This window comes from Petaurus breviceps, unplaced genomic scaffold (assembly GCF_028583685.1).
Source record: "Petaurus breviceps papuanus isolate PSGF00001 unplaced genomic scaffold, PetGlider_PUasm1.0 208, whole genome shotgun sequence".
Taxonomy (NCBI): domain Eukaryota; kingdom Metazoa; phylum Chordata; class Mammalia; order Diprotodontia; family Petauridae; genus Petaurus; species Petaurus breviceps.
This window is the reverse complement of record NW_027185852.1, coordinates 24,953,254-24,970,948: the sequence shown is the minus strand read 5'-3', so window position 1 is coordinate 24,970,948 and position 17,695 is coordinate 24,953,254. Positions and strand designations below refer to the sequence as shown.

The following is a 17,695-nucleotide window of genomic DNA, read 5'->3' as shown; positions in this document are numbered from 1 at the left end:
CTGTTTTAATCATCAAAAAAATAGAATGTTTGGTATATGAGAAGGCTGGGAAATCTCCAGACTCATTTAGAAAGTTATGTTCATTCTAGGAATAGCAATTTAAGGAGGACATTGGCAAGTGAAAGAGTGTCCTGAGGAGGGTAACCAGGATGGTGAAGGGCCTTGAGTCCTTGACATGAAGATCAGTGAAAGGAACTGGGGATTTTTTTTTTTTTAACCAGAAGAGAAGACTCAGGAGGGGACATGATAGCTGTTTTCAAACATTTGAAAGTTCTCATGGGGAGGAGGAATTAGCCTCCTCTTACTTGGCTCTAGTGGGCAGGACCAGTAGCCATGGGAGTGGAGTTGCAGAGAGGTAAAATTTAGGCTTGATGTCAGGAAAGCCTTTCTAGCAGAGGGAACTAGCCTAAAGGAGGATGAACTGCCTCAAGAAGTAGTGGGCTCTTAAGCAAAGGCTGGACAACCACTTGTCAAGTATGTTATAGTGGGTTTTCCTTCATATGTGGATTGGACGAGTTGTCTGTGGAGGTCCCTTCCAGTTCTCAAATTCTGTTTGGCATCTTAGAAAATTTTCCATTAAGTGATTAAAATTTAAAATAAATTTTATTGTTTAAAGGAGTAAACTGTGACTCTCTGGAAAATCTACTCAATTAGAGCATTTCATACAATGCCAGGTAAATGAAGTGATGCTTATACTAAATCTGCCACTAACTGAACAGAAAAATAGGTCAAATAGACTCCTACCAAGCTGTTGAATTAGGTCAGAGAGGTCTCTGTGCAAACTAGTTGAAGGCAGTTTCCTAACTATTAGCATCACTTTATGAAAACCACTTTAAAATGATTTCCAAAACCCATCTTTCCCAAAGAGAATTGGGTTACATAAATCTATATTCACCAGGCTCAAAATCAACCTCAGGTCCACCAGCTTACCTTTTCATTCATAATTCATATTGTTTCAAACTTAATGAACTCCTTCCTATTTGTTTCTGAAGAAAAGTAGCTATCTTCAGACAGATTTGCATAAAATTTGGGCATTACATAATTAGCAACTTCCTTAATAAATTATGAAGAAATATTGACCATGAGTACTTTTGTCACAAAAAGTCCTGTGAGGTAATTTGTGCAAATCTTAACCCTATATCCAGACAAAAACAATGAGGCTAAAGGTTTAAGCAAAATCTCCATTCACACATCTAGTAGGTGTTGTAGCCAAGAAGGGAATTCAAGTCTCAAAGTTCAGTTCTTTGAGAGAGAGAGAGTGTGTGTGTGATCACTTTCATTCCTAAATATTTCCCTCTCCCCTCAAGCCAACCCTTTTAACATAGAGTTTTTTTAAAAGGAAAAGGAAAAAGAAGCAGTTGAGCCAAAACATCTGTGTCAGGTCTGTATCAAGTATATTCAGTGACCAAACTTTCCATATATATATATATAAATGTAGCATGTGAACTATGACTTTTTATAGTTCCTCTGAATCACCCAGTCAGCTCATTCTTTTGCGTTTGGTGATTGCTTTAGTAGATCATTGATTCTGTTCAGCCCTTTTTGGTTCAGATTGAATTGGTCCCTTCTATACTTGATGAAACTTTTTCTTACTTACTGTGGCCAAAACCTTGCATGACTTAAAACAACTTACTAGCATTGCACCCTCTGCACATTTAGCTAAGCTGGCCTACAGGTAACAGGCATAGCATTCACTCCCTGAAGCTAGTTTGTAATCCAGGGTCACCTTCCTACAAAGATGAGTTACTAAAGGAGACTTTGCTTTGGTGGGCTAGGTCACTGGTGTCAAACTCAGATAGAAATGGGAGGCTCTAAACATATGTAAGGATCCGTGTGAACAGCATGTCGACTTAGAAAAACCACATATTAACACTTCTGTTTTTTATTTCCCAATTACATTTCAGTCTGGGTCCAGCAGGAGTGTTGTGCCCTGTGTTTGATACCTCTGACCTGGATTATGAAATAAATGAAACAGATCACTTTTCTTCTCTGGTGCTTTTCAAGTTGCTGGCCTCAGACACAAAAACTGTGTGACCATAGGCAAGTGGCCTGACTTCTTCCAACCTCACTCTCCTCATCTATGAAATGGGAATAATAAAAGTACCTACTTCTCAGGGTTGTCATGAGAATCAAATGAGAATGTGTTTTAAATGTTTTGAAAATCTTAAAGGCTGTATATAGATACCAGCTATTACTTAACCTTTTAATTAAAGGCTGTTAACAGTTCATTTCTTAAGATGACCAAAAAAACTATTTGGTATAAATGAGCTTGCAGAAATTGTTGACTTTTGGTTTGTTAATCAAGATTTAGTCTTTCCTTAAAATATTAATTAAAACCGGTCAGGTTGCAAAGTTGCACATTAAAAAAAAATAAAGACTGTCTTCCTTTAAAACTAGGCCCCTAGGGTATGATTGTTTTTTCCCAGGGACAGGATAAAAAAGTAGGTTACTACTTATGCATAAAAGTAATGCTTGATCTATCAGAAGGAGAAATTCTGCATGGAGTCGTCCTATCTCATACCCTCCATAAAATCTGAAAGTCAAATTCAGGAATTTGAATCAGCTTATGAGATGAACCTATGTTAGAAAAATCCCTGAATTTGTAGTTACTTGGGTTCAAATTCCATCTTTGCCTAACAATAATCGCTAGCATTTATGTTAAATTAAAGATTTGCAAAATACTTCAGATATCATCTCATTTGGTGCTTTGCTACTTAGGATTTGTGTTACTTTGGGCAAGTCACTGTAGCCAAGCCTCAGCTGTCTTGTCTCAGATTGAGGGAAGGGGTGGTCCTTTACTTCCCTAAGAGCCTGTCAGTCACTCAACAAAGAAACTGGCCCTGTTCTTACAGATCTTGCGTGCACGTGCCTGTGCCCGTGCGCACACACATTCCGGAGTGTGAGGTAGTTGGGAGCATTAGGAAATTCCTGGAAGAGGAGGACAGCATCAAGATTCTAAGCAGGGAGAGGGCTTTCCAGGCTTGGGGGACAGGCTGTCCAAAGCCTGGGATATGAAAGGCATGTTGTGTGAGAGACAGCAAGTAGGCCAGGTTCACTGGAAGAAGAGATTGTGAAGAGGAGTAATGTGTAATAAGGCTGGAAAGAAGATGGGAGCCAGATTATGTGTCAAACAGCAGTTGTTTGTATTGTCAAATATAATGGGATCTTCTAGATGCTTTTGAGCCAGAGAGTGATGTGGTCAGACCTGTGGTTGAGGATTATCTCACACTAGTAGCTATGTGGAGTATGGAGTCAAGGAGACCAACCTGGAGGATCTTGCAAGAGTCCAGGCTGGACTAGGCACTGTAGCTGGTGAGTGGCGAGGACACATATGCTAAAGATAGAGAAGAATTAGCTTATCGAATGACAGATAACCTGCTAAAAAGGGAAATCATTTCTCCATTTCACTGCTTAACCCCTCCATGCCACAAAGTTTATATTATAAAGTGGTCCTTCGGTGTGTTGAGCATAGTGCTTGCACATAGTAAACATTTACCAAATGCTTGTTGACAATTTAGTTTCACTGATAGGAATAAAAACAAATGACAGTTCATTCCACTCTACTTTGCTTCTCCAGACCTCATGAACTTTCAGCAGAATGAGGTACCTGGCACTGTAAGAAAGTCACCTTTCTGTAACTCCCCTCCTCTCAGCCATTTCTGCTCTACCTCAGTGTTGCCAAGAGGGTATCAGCTTCCTTTGTTTCTTAGGAATTGCCAATCCCGTTGAAATATCTATTAAGTGCCTCCCAGATGCCAAGGCATTGTCCTTAACACTCTAGCTAGGCTCTCCCTTTGAAGAGGCTACAGTGTAATAGAGGGAAGTATATAAGGGAAAATAAGAGAATTTTAGGTTCACTTTTGGGGGTAGGTAAGCAGGAATCAGGAATTACACTGGTAGTGAGTGGTACCTGGGTTAGGGCATGAAAGGAGAGAAGTAGTGTCCTTTCATAGGTAACTTGAAATGAGTCGTATCCTTATCTTTCAGGCTGGCAGGCAGCATGATATCATGGAAAGAACTTTGCTCTTTGAAGGCAGTAATTCCCAGTTCAAACCCTACCCCTGACCCTTAATAGCTAGGTGACCAGAGCAAGACACTCTGAGCCTTGGTGCCCTCATTTGTAAAATAGGGACAATAACACTTCTACTTAATAATAACACAGGCTTGTAATGAGAATATTTTGTAAACTTTAAAGCTATAGAGAAATGTGAATTATTTTTAGTCTTGTCAGTCTTAAATTTCATCAGTATGTGCTTATCTAAGAACAGAGTTTTTTATACTCTTAAATACATTGACAAACTCTTCTGTATGGAAAGAATGCTAGGCCTGGAGAAAATCTTGCCTAACATTTTGATACAGTGTGACCATAGGTAAGTCACTTAACTTCTGAGCCTCAGTTTTTCTGTGTATAAAATGGTGATAATCCAAATGAGATACTTCATTATGTACTATGTAAACTTGCACTAGTGTATTGGGTTTTCTTTTTAGTGGGACCGCAGTGACATTCCAGTGTCAAATTTCATTTATTAAAACATTTATAAGCACCTGTCACAGTTTTGTTAGGGGCTATTTTGATCAGACAACATCTGTCTTCTATTTAGTTCTGGGTGCCAAATATTTGGAAAAACATCATAAAGCTGGACAAGGTCCAATGGAAGGCAGCCAAGGATGGTAAAGGGCAGCATGGTGCAGAGGGAAGAACACTAACAAGAGAATAAGAGGACCCAGCTTCCAGTCCTCCCTCTCTGCCTCTTATAGCTTATATGACCTTGGGCAAAGAACTTCACCTTTCCGTAGCTCATTTTTCTCATCAGTAGCCCCCCCACCAGGCCCTGTTCCTAAATGCTGTCTGTAGAAGACAGCGTCTGTTCTCAAGGAGCTCACTGCTTCATGGGGAACAGCATGCAAACAATTATGTACAAATAAGCAGATTACTTGTAACAGCCCTTCTAGTTGTAGATCTGTGGTCCTCTCCTTAGTCTAGAAACAAAGACAGGGTGAAATGATATCTGTCTTCAGATGTGTGAAGGTCTATCACAAGCAAGAATCAGTTCATGTCAGCGAGGAGTATTTATTAAGTAAACAAGCCTACTATGTGCTGGGAAAGGGAACAAGCATTTATTAAATGCTTACTATGTGCTAGGCTCTGTGCTAAGTGCTTTACAAATATTATCTCATTTAGCTAACTGAGGTAATATTTGCTAGTGATTAGATTGCCAACCCTGGAGTCAAGAAGTCTCATCTCCCTGAGTTCAGATATGGCTTTAGTTATAACTGTATGATCCTGGACAAGTCACTTAACCCGTTAGCCTCAGTTTCTCGCCTTTAAAATGAGCTGGAGAAGAAAATGGTAAACCATTTCAGTATCTTTGCCAAGAAAACCCCAAATGGGATCACGGAGAGCTGGACATGACTTAAACAACAACAAAAAATGTTTTGTTTAGCCTCAGAGGGCAGAACTAGAAGCAGTAGGTAAAAGTTGCAAAGGGGCAAATTTAGGTTTGACCTAAGGGAAAGCTTTCTTCCAATGAGAGCTGTCCAAATGATGGATGAACTTCCACTGCCAAGAGGTGGTGAGAGCCACCCCTTTCACTAGAAGTCTTCAAGCAATGACTAGGTGGTCAAAATTGGCAGTGTATTAGAAATACTTCTTCAGGCCCTGGAGGACTAGAGCTGCACTGAGGTCACACCCATTCCACGTTCTGTGAATGCCAGAAGTCTCCAGCTTTGTGAACAGTTTACTAGGGGGCCTTCTAGAAGTCTGTTACAACATTTAACATCCTGTTGACCTTTAAGGCTGATTTAACTTGTCTCATAAAGATCTTCAGACTCTGAGTAGATGCTTTTCAACTTGGCAAAACACCACCTGTTCAGGTTTTGTGTCTCCTTTGACTGAGAAGTCTCAGGATCTGGGGGAGGGGAAGTGTCAGGGCAGCTCAAAGCAGCTGGAGCTAGAGCCTAGGAAACACATGAGGAAAAAGGTTACCTTAACCTAATGGAAGGTCTCCTGCCCTCCCCACTACCACCTCAGCTTCTTATTGTTCTACTCATGTGAAATCTTGTTACCAGGGTTAATAATAGGTTTCTAGCATCAACCACATACACATCTAGACAACCCAATCCAACAGAATTGCAAATCTCAGAGTTAGAAGGATCTCAGAAGCACCCTGGACCAAACCCCTATTACTGCAGGGGCACTGGAATGAGGGGTGAAGGCTGGAGCTGTTTGGCTGATCCTTGGAAAGAGAGCTAGAGGGGCGGCTAGGTGGTGCAGTGAATAGAGCAATGGCCCTGGAGTCAGGAGGACCTGAGTTCAAACCCGGCCTTAGACACTTAACACACACGTAAACTAGCCGTGTGACCTTGGGCAAGTCACTTAACCCCAATTACCCAAATTTTTCCCTCCAAAAAAAAGCACACACAAAAAAAAGAGGGAGCTAGAACATGAGTTCCTTGGGTTGTCTGGAGGTGGCTCTGGGTCTTGCATGGCTGGAGTTGGCTGGGGCTTCCCCAAGATGCCATGAGTGTCTGAAATGAAACCCCATCATGCTGCTTCATAAATTCAGTACCACACACATAGAATTGAATTTAAAAATTTCTCTTTGCTGTTGTCTTGTCTTCCTGAGGTCACTAGAGTATCATATAACCTGAGAACCAGATGTTTTTTCTACAGAATCAGTGGGATCCACTCCCCATTACGTATCATGGGACTCCCCTTTGATTTCTTTTGGGGGGGGCATTAAATGCATTTTATTTTATACAACCTACATGACACGTTGTTTGTTCCTTTTTTTTAAACAATACCTCCACTCTAAATATATCAAGGTCAAAAATAAATGAATAAAGCTCAAGATGACATCAGTCCAAGTTTGTCCAAGTCCTGGTGTTGTGTAGATGACAAAAAGCAGCAGCCAGTTATGATGACAGGTAATTCAAAGTAATCAACTGAATTTGTTAACATTTCTCCATTTCTAAACCACCCTTAAAGAAAATCATATCCTCGCAGAACTCAAGTCCAAGAGAGCTACCACGTCATCTGGATTCATGTTTTCACCTATGAAGTACTAATAGTTTTAAAAATTAGCAAGGATGTATTTGATCTGTTCTTCAGCTCTCATCATAAAAAAATCTGGCTTGTGTTCTTCAAGTCTGACTTTGATTGATTTCATATAGTCTTTGATACACTTTTTGTGGGATTCTTTTGTGAAACTAGTTTCTGGTAGATGATAGTTTTTATTACTATGTTGACTCCAGTGATTACAGTGGCATCTGTTCCTTCACCCTCAGGACCTACAGCAGAGGCATTTCTACCAATGAGTGAATCATCAGTGGTACCCTGTGTCCTACTGACCATCTTCCCCTCCACCTCTAGGCGCAGCCCTTTTAGGATATCTTGGATCTTATAAATGTCAGAGAACATCATGACTGATGAGGTCCTGGTAGATGGTGGTGGAAGGAGAGAGGTTGTGACAGCAGCACTAGTGCTGTGGGGGGCCCAGAGCTCAATGTGAACACAATGCTACCAGAGCAGTGCTCGGCGGGATGGGGGGAACAGGTGGAAAAGGTGCCCTTTGATTTTTATGTTTTGCAGTGAAGTGTTACATCATCTTATTCTGTAACTGGATATAAAATGTGATGGGATGGCCTTTGATTTACATGTGGTTTAAGACTGATTTTCAGAGAAGATACCTGGCTGTGTTGGTAGGGAGAGTTTGATGAAATCATAGGACTAGTCCTTATCCCAGTCTCTGATTTGAAGAAAAACCCACATTACAGATACAAGCCACTAACTCAGCTTCCTTGGTTGTATTTTCCATATGATGTCTCTACAATTGCATTTGGAAGATCCCTCTCAAAGATTTTCGTCACCATGGTGCCCAGGAGGCCCTGAAATAATGTAGGGAAGGCAGACAGTTCCTGGCATTAGGCAGGCCTACTGACTGTCTACATAACATTGGATTCAGCCTTCCTGGGTCTGTTTCATTCTTAGTAAAATAAAGAGATTGGACTAACATCCCTTCCAATTCCCAACCCATAACCATAATTTAAGTTTTCCTGCTCAGTCATTACGTAACAGGATATGAAAATAGGGAGAAAAAGCATTTTGCTGCCTGGAGGCATGACAATCTTCTTGTTATCTTGTCAGATCACAGCCTTTTTATTGTTTTTTTCCATCAAACTATATTTACAGGAAGTCCAATGGAATTATAATTCTGCTCTTAATGTTCATTTAACATTAATGTTTGCTTACTCATTTGCTTGTGGTTTATTTTGTTTATTAAGTACTCTTTATGTTTCGGGTATTGTCCTTGCTTTCAGTTTCCCTCTGCATCTAGTTCTTGTAATTAAAAAAACAACCACCACAAACTGAGTCCTTTCTTCCTTTGCTATGTTAGGGCCTCTTCCAGAGGATCTGGTAAATGTGCTGTTGATTTGGTATACAGGAGAAAAAAGCGATACTGTTGTTAAAAATAAAATTTCAGTGACTCCTTAATGTGTCTCTGACAAAATAGAAACTCTTTTGTTAGACCTTTAAAGCCATTCTCAGAAAGCCTACATTTCCAGGCTTATCCTACTTAACACTGTTCCTTCACACACTATATTCCAGTTGGATCAGGCAATTTGACATTTCTCATAAACATCATTCTGTTTCTGTGTCTGTGCTTTTTGCATAGACTAAGTCTAGTCAGTGAGCATTTATTGAGCACTTATACTGTGTGTCAAGTGATAAGGAGACAGAACGGAAAAAGATGGTCAATGCCTGCTTTCGGAGCTCTAGTCTAATGGGGGAGATGGTGTGCAAACAAGTGGGCCCCAAATATAGAGAAAGAAGGAAGGCATGAGAACTTAGAGAGTAGGGACAGTCTCCCAAAAGGTAGGGTTTTAGCTGGGACACAAGGAAGGAGAGAAGGGATAGCCAAGCAGTTGAAATGCCTAGAGTCTGGAGATAGAATGACGTTTTGTGAAAAAGCAGGAAGGCTGGTGTCACTGGATCACCAGCTATAGGGTGGGTCGGTCGGGAAATATTTAAGCACCCACTATGTGCCAGGTACTGTGCTGAATTCTGGGGATACAAATGAGACAGAATAGTTGGGTAAGCAAGATGTTAGAAAACAGGAAAGGGGGTGGGCTCCTTGGAAAGGTAGGGAGTTTTTCCTCATGGAAGGACTCAAAGCAAAGATTGGGTGACCAGTTATCCAGTTTGCTATAGAGGATATTCCATTTTGGGTATTGAAGTAAATGGCCACTGTTTCTCATTCTGCCTATGAAATTCTGTAATTCTATGAAGTGTTTATAGAGGGAAAAGTTGGTATAATGGAAAGAATATTGACTTTGGAGATAGGACCTTGGTATTTGCTTTGGGTATGTCCCTAACTGGTTAATCTTAGGAAGGTTATTTAACTTATGTGGACTTTAGTGTCGTCATCATCAGTAAATTGTGGTGGTAAAACTAGAGAGTATCTTAGATCTCCTAGCCTATATTTAGTGCGTTTAGAATGGTTTTGGTTTACAAGCATTTAGCTTTGCAATTTTTCAGGAGCAGATGTCTCCCATAAAGTACACCTGTATGTATACTTGCATATGTGCCTGTTTCTGAACCTTAAGAAAATGTAATTTTGGGGTCAGCTAGGTGGCTCAGTGAATAGAGCATGGACCCTGGAGTCAGGAGGACCTGAGTTCAAATCTGGCCTCCGACACTTAACACTTACTAGCTGTGTGATCTTGGGCAAGTCGCTTAACCCCAATTGCCCTTACACATACAAAAGCAACAAGAAAAAAAAAGTCTCTTTTGGGGCGGCTAGGTGGCTCAGAGAGTAGAGCACCGGCCCTGGAGTCAGGAGGACCTGAGTTCAAATCCGGCCTCAGACACTTAACACAAAAACTAGCCGTGTGACTGTGGGCAAGTCACTTAACCCCAATTGCCCTCCAAAAAGAAAAAAAAGAAAGTGTAATTTTGGCATTCATTCTAAGCAACTCAGTCTCTTGTCCCAGCCACATCTTCACTAGAAAATAATTGACTAACTTGTAATATTTTCTGGCTTCTAGAGATACTTGACAGGTGTAGTCTAATAATGGTATAGAATCTGACCCATGAGTGGGACCTGAGAGACAAATCATTCTTTCCTTACTTCACCTTGAAGGATGTCAGGATGTAACTGAGATTCGGTGGAGGTGACTTAGCCCCGAGAGTGTTAGAAAAAAAGCCAGTAGGACCCAGTCTCCTCCCACGAAGTCCATCAGCCCTAGGTTTGACGCAGACTCCTTCCACGTTCTTGTCCTATGTAATTCAGTTTCCATCAGCTTTCTTCTGGTGTGTTGTTGCTCTTTGGGATGCTGGAGAAAATGGCAGCCTGAAATATGAGTTAGCATCTTAAAACTTTTATTTTAAGCCCTGAAAATCTTACCATATTCTTGGTCAGAATCAGCATGGTGTAGTGGAGAAGAGCACTGAATTGAAGGAATGGGCACTGGGCTCAAATCTTCTCACTGACAACTGTAAACTCTGACTTGGGGTAAGTTATTCTTAACTCTTGTTTGAACCTCAGTTTATGTCTTTGTTTATAAAAGTGGGATAATCATACCTGCAGGGTGCTACTTTGGGTTGTTGTAAAGTGCTTGCAAACCTTTGTGAACTCTGCAAGTGCTGTTCTGATGCACCGTTGCAAAAAGATTGGTGGCAAGAGCCTTGGACTGAAGAGTCTGGGTGGGGCTTAGCTTTGAATCCTGGCTCTCATACATATGACCTTGGCCAAGTCTCTTCTCCTCTCTGGGCCTTACTTAGTTTTCTCATCCGTAAAGTGAGGGCAGGTTGGACTAGCTCTCTCAGATCTCTTCCAGCTTTCAGTCTATGGCTCTGTGTCAGCTGAATCTGAGTTAAAGGAGTATGGACATTTTGTTTTTCTCAAAACAGATCTGAAACACTGGCACTTCTTTTGACTTGGCCTTTTACCAGGCTTAGTCATCTAGAAGAGCCAACATGCTTTAGTGGAAAGAAGACTGAATTTGGGATTATATGCGAATTTGAGTCCTTGCCCTGCTGTCCTTTTGAGTCCTCTTCAGTAAAATGGGGCCATGTTTCTATTACCCACTACACTTCAAGGTTGTTGGTGAGGAAAACTATAAAATGCTGTGGAAATAAACCATTTAGAAAACAGCTCACCAAGTTCTGCTCTTTGAGGAGAAACCTAGACCCAGGGCTGCTGCCTGTGATTGTTCCCAGAGGGATTTACCTGTTCCTGAAGAACACAAGGCTGGCAGGCAAGGGGTAACTTTGGCACCAGAGAAATTCTCTTAGAATAAATTCCCTTCTATTGACAAGAATCTTTTCTTATTCCCAAGCCCAGAGATTGTCATAAGAAATTTGTTTCACCAAATGTTTATGTTTAAGCTGAGGCAAAGTTTTTTTTCTCCCACTCAAAAATAACTCCTCATGTTAAGCAACTGAATTAATAAGCATTTATTGGACACCTACTGTGTTATAGGTGCAGGAAAAATATGCAAAAATGAGATAGCTACAGCCTTAAAAAGAGCTTACATCTTACTGGGGGAAAATAGCCCATTTATCTGGAAAAAAAAAAAGAAGATAAACACATACATGTATCATATACAGTAAGTATAAAGTAATTTTAAGGTGTAGGGGAGAGTATTATTAATGGGAAAAATCAGGAAAGAGCACATGTGGACCAAGTTTTGAAGGCAGCTAGGCATGATTCAACAAAGAGGTGTGATAAGGAGAGTTAAACTGACTGAGTCAGCTTCCAAAGGGATACTAGTTCATTTTTTAAAAAAGAAAATATTAATATGTCCTAAGAATCTGTGTTTGAAAGATTGTGAAAATTTTTTAACATTTTAAAAAAATGTACTTTTTGGCATTAGGTTAGTAAGTTAATTGTGTTCATTTAGGCTTTGTTTAATCTCTGAAGACTTCAGAGCTTATTAGCAGGTGAAGGAATGTTTTTCCTGGAAGCTGCTTGTCTGACTTTCCCTGTTATATAACAAATCATCTGCTGTGGATCTCTCTAAGCTCTTTGGAAAAGATGATACATGCTACAGGCCTGGTCTCTGTTGGAAGGGGATTTCTGCTGAGGGGGCTGCCAATGCAAGGTCCTGGCTTTTGATTTCATTACCCAGCAACATGTCTGAATTTATGTCATGATATATATGATATTTGTATCATTATATATACCGTGATATTTATATCATTGTCAGATCTACAGAGTTGGGTTCAATAAGGGTAATATAATTAGTTTTAAGGGACTGGGTAAGCTGGAACACCAGTCTCTGAGCCCTCAGGTAGGATCGCAACAGGCCCTGGCCTGGTCCTAACACTACAGCGTTTGTGTGGCCAGGGCACATTACAGCGTCGTAAAATTCAGATCTGGAAGAATTTTAGAAGTCATCTACTCCAGCCTTATGTTTTTTTGTCATCTGCTTGAGTCTCAGTCCTCTCATCTGTGAAATGGGTTTGATAATGGCTGTGCCACCTATTTCATGAGGTTGTGGGTTGTGAGGACAGCACTCCCTTTATAAATGTGAACTGTTTGTCTTCTCAGGTCAGTCATTGAAGATAATCACTGATATGGAAAGTACAATTTTCTGGTGTTTTTGCTGTGCTTTGAACATTTAGTGCCCTTAAGGTCAGTGCCTGTTTCAGAACATTAGCTTTAGTGAGTTTTGTAGATGTCAGTTATAAATTACTGTGGTAGAGATGGTTGTTTTTTTTTTTTTTTGTCATTTCTACAAGTACTTTTTCTGTAAGTTTTCATATCAGGGTTTATTGCTTAATAATTATCAGGACATTGTCAGAGTTGACTATTTTGGATTAAAAGACTGACTGCAGCAAGTTGATAAGAGGCTACTTTTTGGCAGGCAGCTTTAGCTGATGACTGATCTCTCAAGAAATTCTAGGCCAAAACTGTTTGGTTTATGTACTTGAGTCATGACGTATATGGGATCTGATGTCCTTTAGCAACCAGCCAATCAGGTTCTGCAAGTGTTGACTCTTGTTTTCTTAGCCTGGTGCCTTCTCTCTTTTTAATTGAAGGGCTATTGTCAATAGACATTCCTGGATCATCAGAAATCTGTTGTATTTTAAATTTTATTGATGCTTTTCCTTTTAATTTAGCCATTTTTTATTATGTCCCACTGGCTCCTCTCTCCCAAATTGCTGAGTCTTTTGTTGTAATAGTTGAGCAAAACCAAATAACACAGCAACAATATCTGACAGTACATAGTATATACAATATTCTGCACCTATACACCCCACCTTTTCAAGGGAAAAAAGAAAGATCTGTTTCCCCCTCTCTTCTCTGGGACCAAGATGGATCGTAAAAATTGCACAGTGTGGTTAGACTTTGTTTTAATGTTCTTTACATTAGCTTTTGTAGTCATTACATATATTTTCCTTTTTCTGCATCATTTTCTACAAACCTTGCCATATTTTTCTCAATTCTTCATGTTTGTCATTTCTTTGGGCACAGTAATATTCCATTATAATTCATATACCACAGTGTGTTTAGCCACTCCCCGATTAATGGGCAACAGTTTTGTTTCTAGATGTTTGCTATTACAAAAAGTGTTGCTATGAATATTTTGGCATATAAATAAGCCTAGTTATTTAGGTTTCATACCTTCAAGTCAAAAGGTATGAATAATTTAGTCACTTTTTTCCACATAATTCTAGTTCACAATTCTGCCAGCAGCATATTAACATCTGCCTTCTTGCCCCTTCAGCATTAACTGTTTCTGTCTCTTGCTATTTTCATGAATTTGATTTCCCTGAGGCAAAACCTCACTGTTATTTTAATTTTCATTTTTCTCTCTACTCATTTGGGGAACAGCTTTCATATGATTGGATCATTTGTAGTTCTTTTGAAAACTCTGTTCACATCCTTTGCTTATTAGAAATGAATGGCCCTTGGCAGCTTATATACCTGTAGATCTTAGATGTCAGACTTTTATGATAACTATCTGCATTGATTTTGTTTGTACAAAACATTTTTTAATTTAAATTAGTAGAAATTGCCTCTTATCTCTTATGTGTTCACCTCTATTCATTGCTTAATTTAAAAGTTCCCCTCTAGCCATAGTTGTAGAAAGTATACCTCCTTCTGTTTTTCTCTAATTTTTCTATGATGTGATCTTTTATGTTTAGATTTTACATCCAATTGGATAAGATCTGTTTAGAGAAGAAAAAAATATTGAAATAAGGTTAGCAAAATAATTTATCACTTCTTGTTAAACTCTGTAAACTCTTCTTAATTTTCTAAATTAAAAACAAAATACACCTTTCACTTTTAAAAGTAACCACTCAGTCACTCTTCACAGTCCCACATCCAATACAGCTTCCACCCCACCACCTTTTCTGAAACTGCCACCTCCAAGGACTCTAGGAATCTCTTACTTGACAAATCCAGTTGTTTTCCCCCCTTCTTCTTTTGACTGTCGTGCAGCATTAACATTGTTGAAGACTCCTTACTCTGGAAACTTTCCCCTTCCTTAGCTTCTGTGACACTGCTCGCTCCTGGAGCTCTCTTGTACAGGGTCATACATGTATTAAGTGTCAGGACTGGGGTTTAAACCTGGGTTCTCTTGTCTCCAAATCTAGTAGACTGGATAAGCACACCAGGTATTTTCACACCAAGGTCACCCTCCTCTTCTCAGTCACTAATGTTCTTTCCTGACATTTTTTTTTAGGACAAAGGACTGACTAGCCATGCCTTCCTCATCTTGTACTTGTCAAGCTGATTTTTATGAACCCAAATGTAAGACCATTTATCTCTTAAATTTTACCTCATTAGGATTCTCTTTAGTGTCTTAGCCTGTAAAGATTTTTCTGAATCCTGTCTTTGTCTTTGACTATCCATCCCAGCTTGTGTCATTTGAAAATTTAATAAGCATGCCTTCTGTGCCTTTATGCCAAGTCTGATAAAAATGTTAATGTAAGGCCAAACAGATCCCTGGGGCATTTCATTGGAGACCTCTTCCAGATTGATTGTGGACGTTAATGATCTCTTTAGTTTCAACCATTCAGCCATTTCCAGATTCCTCTATATACTATGGTCTAGCCCACATCTTTTCCACAAAAAAAGAGTATAAGATACTTTATTAAAGATTTGCTGAAATCAAGTAATCTATATCTATAGCATTCCATTAATCTTCCAATCAGACCTTAATTTCTTTTTTGACAAAGTTCCTAGACTAGAATGACCTGTTCGTGATTAAGACATTGTAGCCCTTTCTTAGCACCATTTCCTTTTCTAAATGTTTACTTTTTAGAAGTCATCTACTCTAACCATTTCTTTAATATCATGTTCTACTGGGTGCAGCTAGGTGGCGCAGTGAATAGAGCACTGGCCCTGGAGTCAGGAGAACCTGAGTTCAAATTTGGCCTCAGACACTTAACACTAGTCATGTGATCTTGGGCAGGTCACTTAACCCCAACTGCCCCTACAAAAAGCAAACCAAAAAAAAGAAATATTATGTTCTACAATTTTGCCAGGTATTTATGTCAAGCTCCCTGGCCTATAGTTTGTACTCTCTCTTCCTGCTTTTCTTCCTCTCTTCCTCCCCCCCCCCTTCTCTTTTTCCTCTCCTCTTCTCCCCCTTTCCTCTCCCTCCTTTCCTGAAGTACCTCCTTTTCTCTTCAATCTTGCAAAGATTACTAATAGTCCCTCCACAATTATATCTGCTAGGTTTTTTTTTTTTAATTTTAAAAAAGAAAAAAATTTTTCCTCATTGTGGGACACCCTAAGACATGATAAGGAATTCCAGTTTTGTGAGGGACATGAGTTAATTCTACAACAAAGCCCTTATTATCATTAGTTAAGTTACACACATAATTCAGCATCACTGGAATGGACTCAATCTCTGCCTGATGAGCTCTTGATGTTTATCTCCTACTTCAAGTGCAACCTGTCCATAATACTGATCCTTCTAACCCATTTTCCTCCTTTCCTGAAGTTAGAAGTTACACCGGGGTGGCCAGGTGGCTCAGCGAGTAAGAGCACTGGCTCCAGTGTCGGGATTACCTGGGGATCAAACCCGGGCTCACATACTTAGCACCACACCCAGAAATAACTGGCTGTGTAACCTTGAGCAAGGTACTTTACCCCGATTGCTTTAAAAAAAAAAGTTACACCTACCTCATTTAATCTTTAAAGTCCTTATGATTTCTTATAATCATTTGTGTGTATCTCATTTTCTCTCTCCCACTAAGCCCTCCTAGATTGTCAGCAATTTGAGGACAAGGACTGTCTTGTTTAGGTGTTGTATCCCTAGTGAAGTAAACCCTTGATGTTAGTTGAATTGAATTAGAATGATATATTGTAGATTTGTTTAAAATAAATATAAGCAGTGGAAAGTGGATTGCCATAGACTTTATTTAGGCAGCTTCTTCAGGTTTATTTTCCGGACTATAATATCTGGATTGATACTGATCACTTCCTTTCATAGACCAGTTCCAAAAAGAGAAAATGTTTCACAGAAATCTGAGAATAAATTACTTATAGTGGCTAGGTAAGGATGACAGATCTTGGCAGGTGCATACCACTCTTGGCATGTTACAGCATCCAGCATGCCATAGGACATGCTCCCTTGTTCAACCAAAATTCATTATGATCAGTAAGTCTGGGTGTGCATTTTGTCTTGGCATTCATTTCACATGAAGTGATATTCTAAATTATTTGTTGTGAACCGTAATTAAGAGTGATCAGTGAATTTCATCCAAATTGATTCAGCCAATGGCACTGAGTACATATGGCTATAATAGATGATACATAAGTGCCGTGAAATACCTGCCAAAACTTTATAACTCAAGTGGTTTATGTAGTAATTACTTATGAATGCTAAGCGATTTTAGGTCATTTTTTATAACTTTCTAAGGGGAGATTTTTTTTCCTCGTATTTATGACTATTTTGTAACTCAAAATTAAACTGAAAATTATCCATTACAAGGAAGAACAATTTTTAAATTCCCTGTACTTTGTTCTTGTGATCAGTTGCAGTCAGTTTAAAATAGGATATTTTTACTTCCTAAGTTATTAGTGCTTGGTAGGAAATGGCAATGTTTAGATTTCTATAAATAAAGGGGAAAGGATAAGGAGAAGTCAGATTACGTTGGTTCTGATCCTATTCTGCCTTTAAAATATGTGACCATTTAATGTTTGGTGGAGTCTCATGTTCTTAGTCTAGATGGATACCTCAGATGTATTGATATAGGTATGAACTTCTTGGCTGCCTCCTCATCCATCTACCTCCTAACTGTGGGGGTTCCCCAAAGCTCTGTTCTAGGCTTTCTTTTCTTTTCTCTCTTTAGGACTTTAAAGACTTCTGTAGGTTTAATTATCTCCATGCAGATACCTTACTGATGTCCCTCCACTGGAGCTTTGGTTGTGTATCACCCACTGCCTCCTAGACATTTCTGGTCAGGGATGCCACAGACGACCCAAATTCACCACGTCTAAGACAGAACTCATTCTCTTTATCCCCAAACCCATTTTTCTTTCAAACTTTGCTGTTGAAGGCACCATCGTTATTCCGGGTTCCCAAGTTTGTAGCCTCAGCGTTATCTTTAACTCTTCTTCACTCCACATATCCATTTAGTTGCCAATTTTTCTGTTCCTTCATACATAACATCTCTCACATCTGACCCCTTTTTGGCACTCAGCCACCATCCTAGTTCAAACATTCATTA

General features: G+C 39.5%; 1 protein-coding gene and 1 pseudogene across 2 annotated transcripts in view; one reads left to right on the top strand and one right to left on the bottom strand.

Annotated features, from left to right (window-relative positions):
- Nucleotides 1-17,695, top strand: part of LOC138165357 (RING finger protein 11) — a 78,376-nt gene that overhangs the window by 34,972 nt on the left and 25,709 nt on the right. The gene's annotated exons all lie outside the window — the stretch shown is intronic.
- Nucleotides 6,854-7,513, bottom strand: LOC138165199 (translationally-controlled tumor protein homolog pseudogene; annotated as a pseudogene).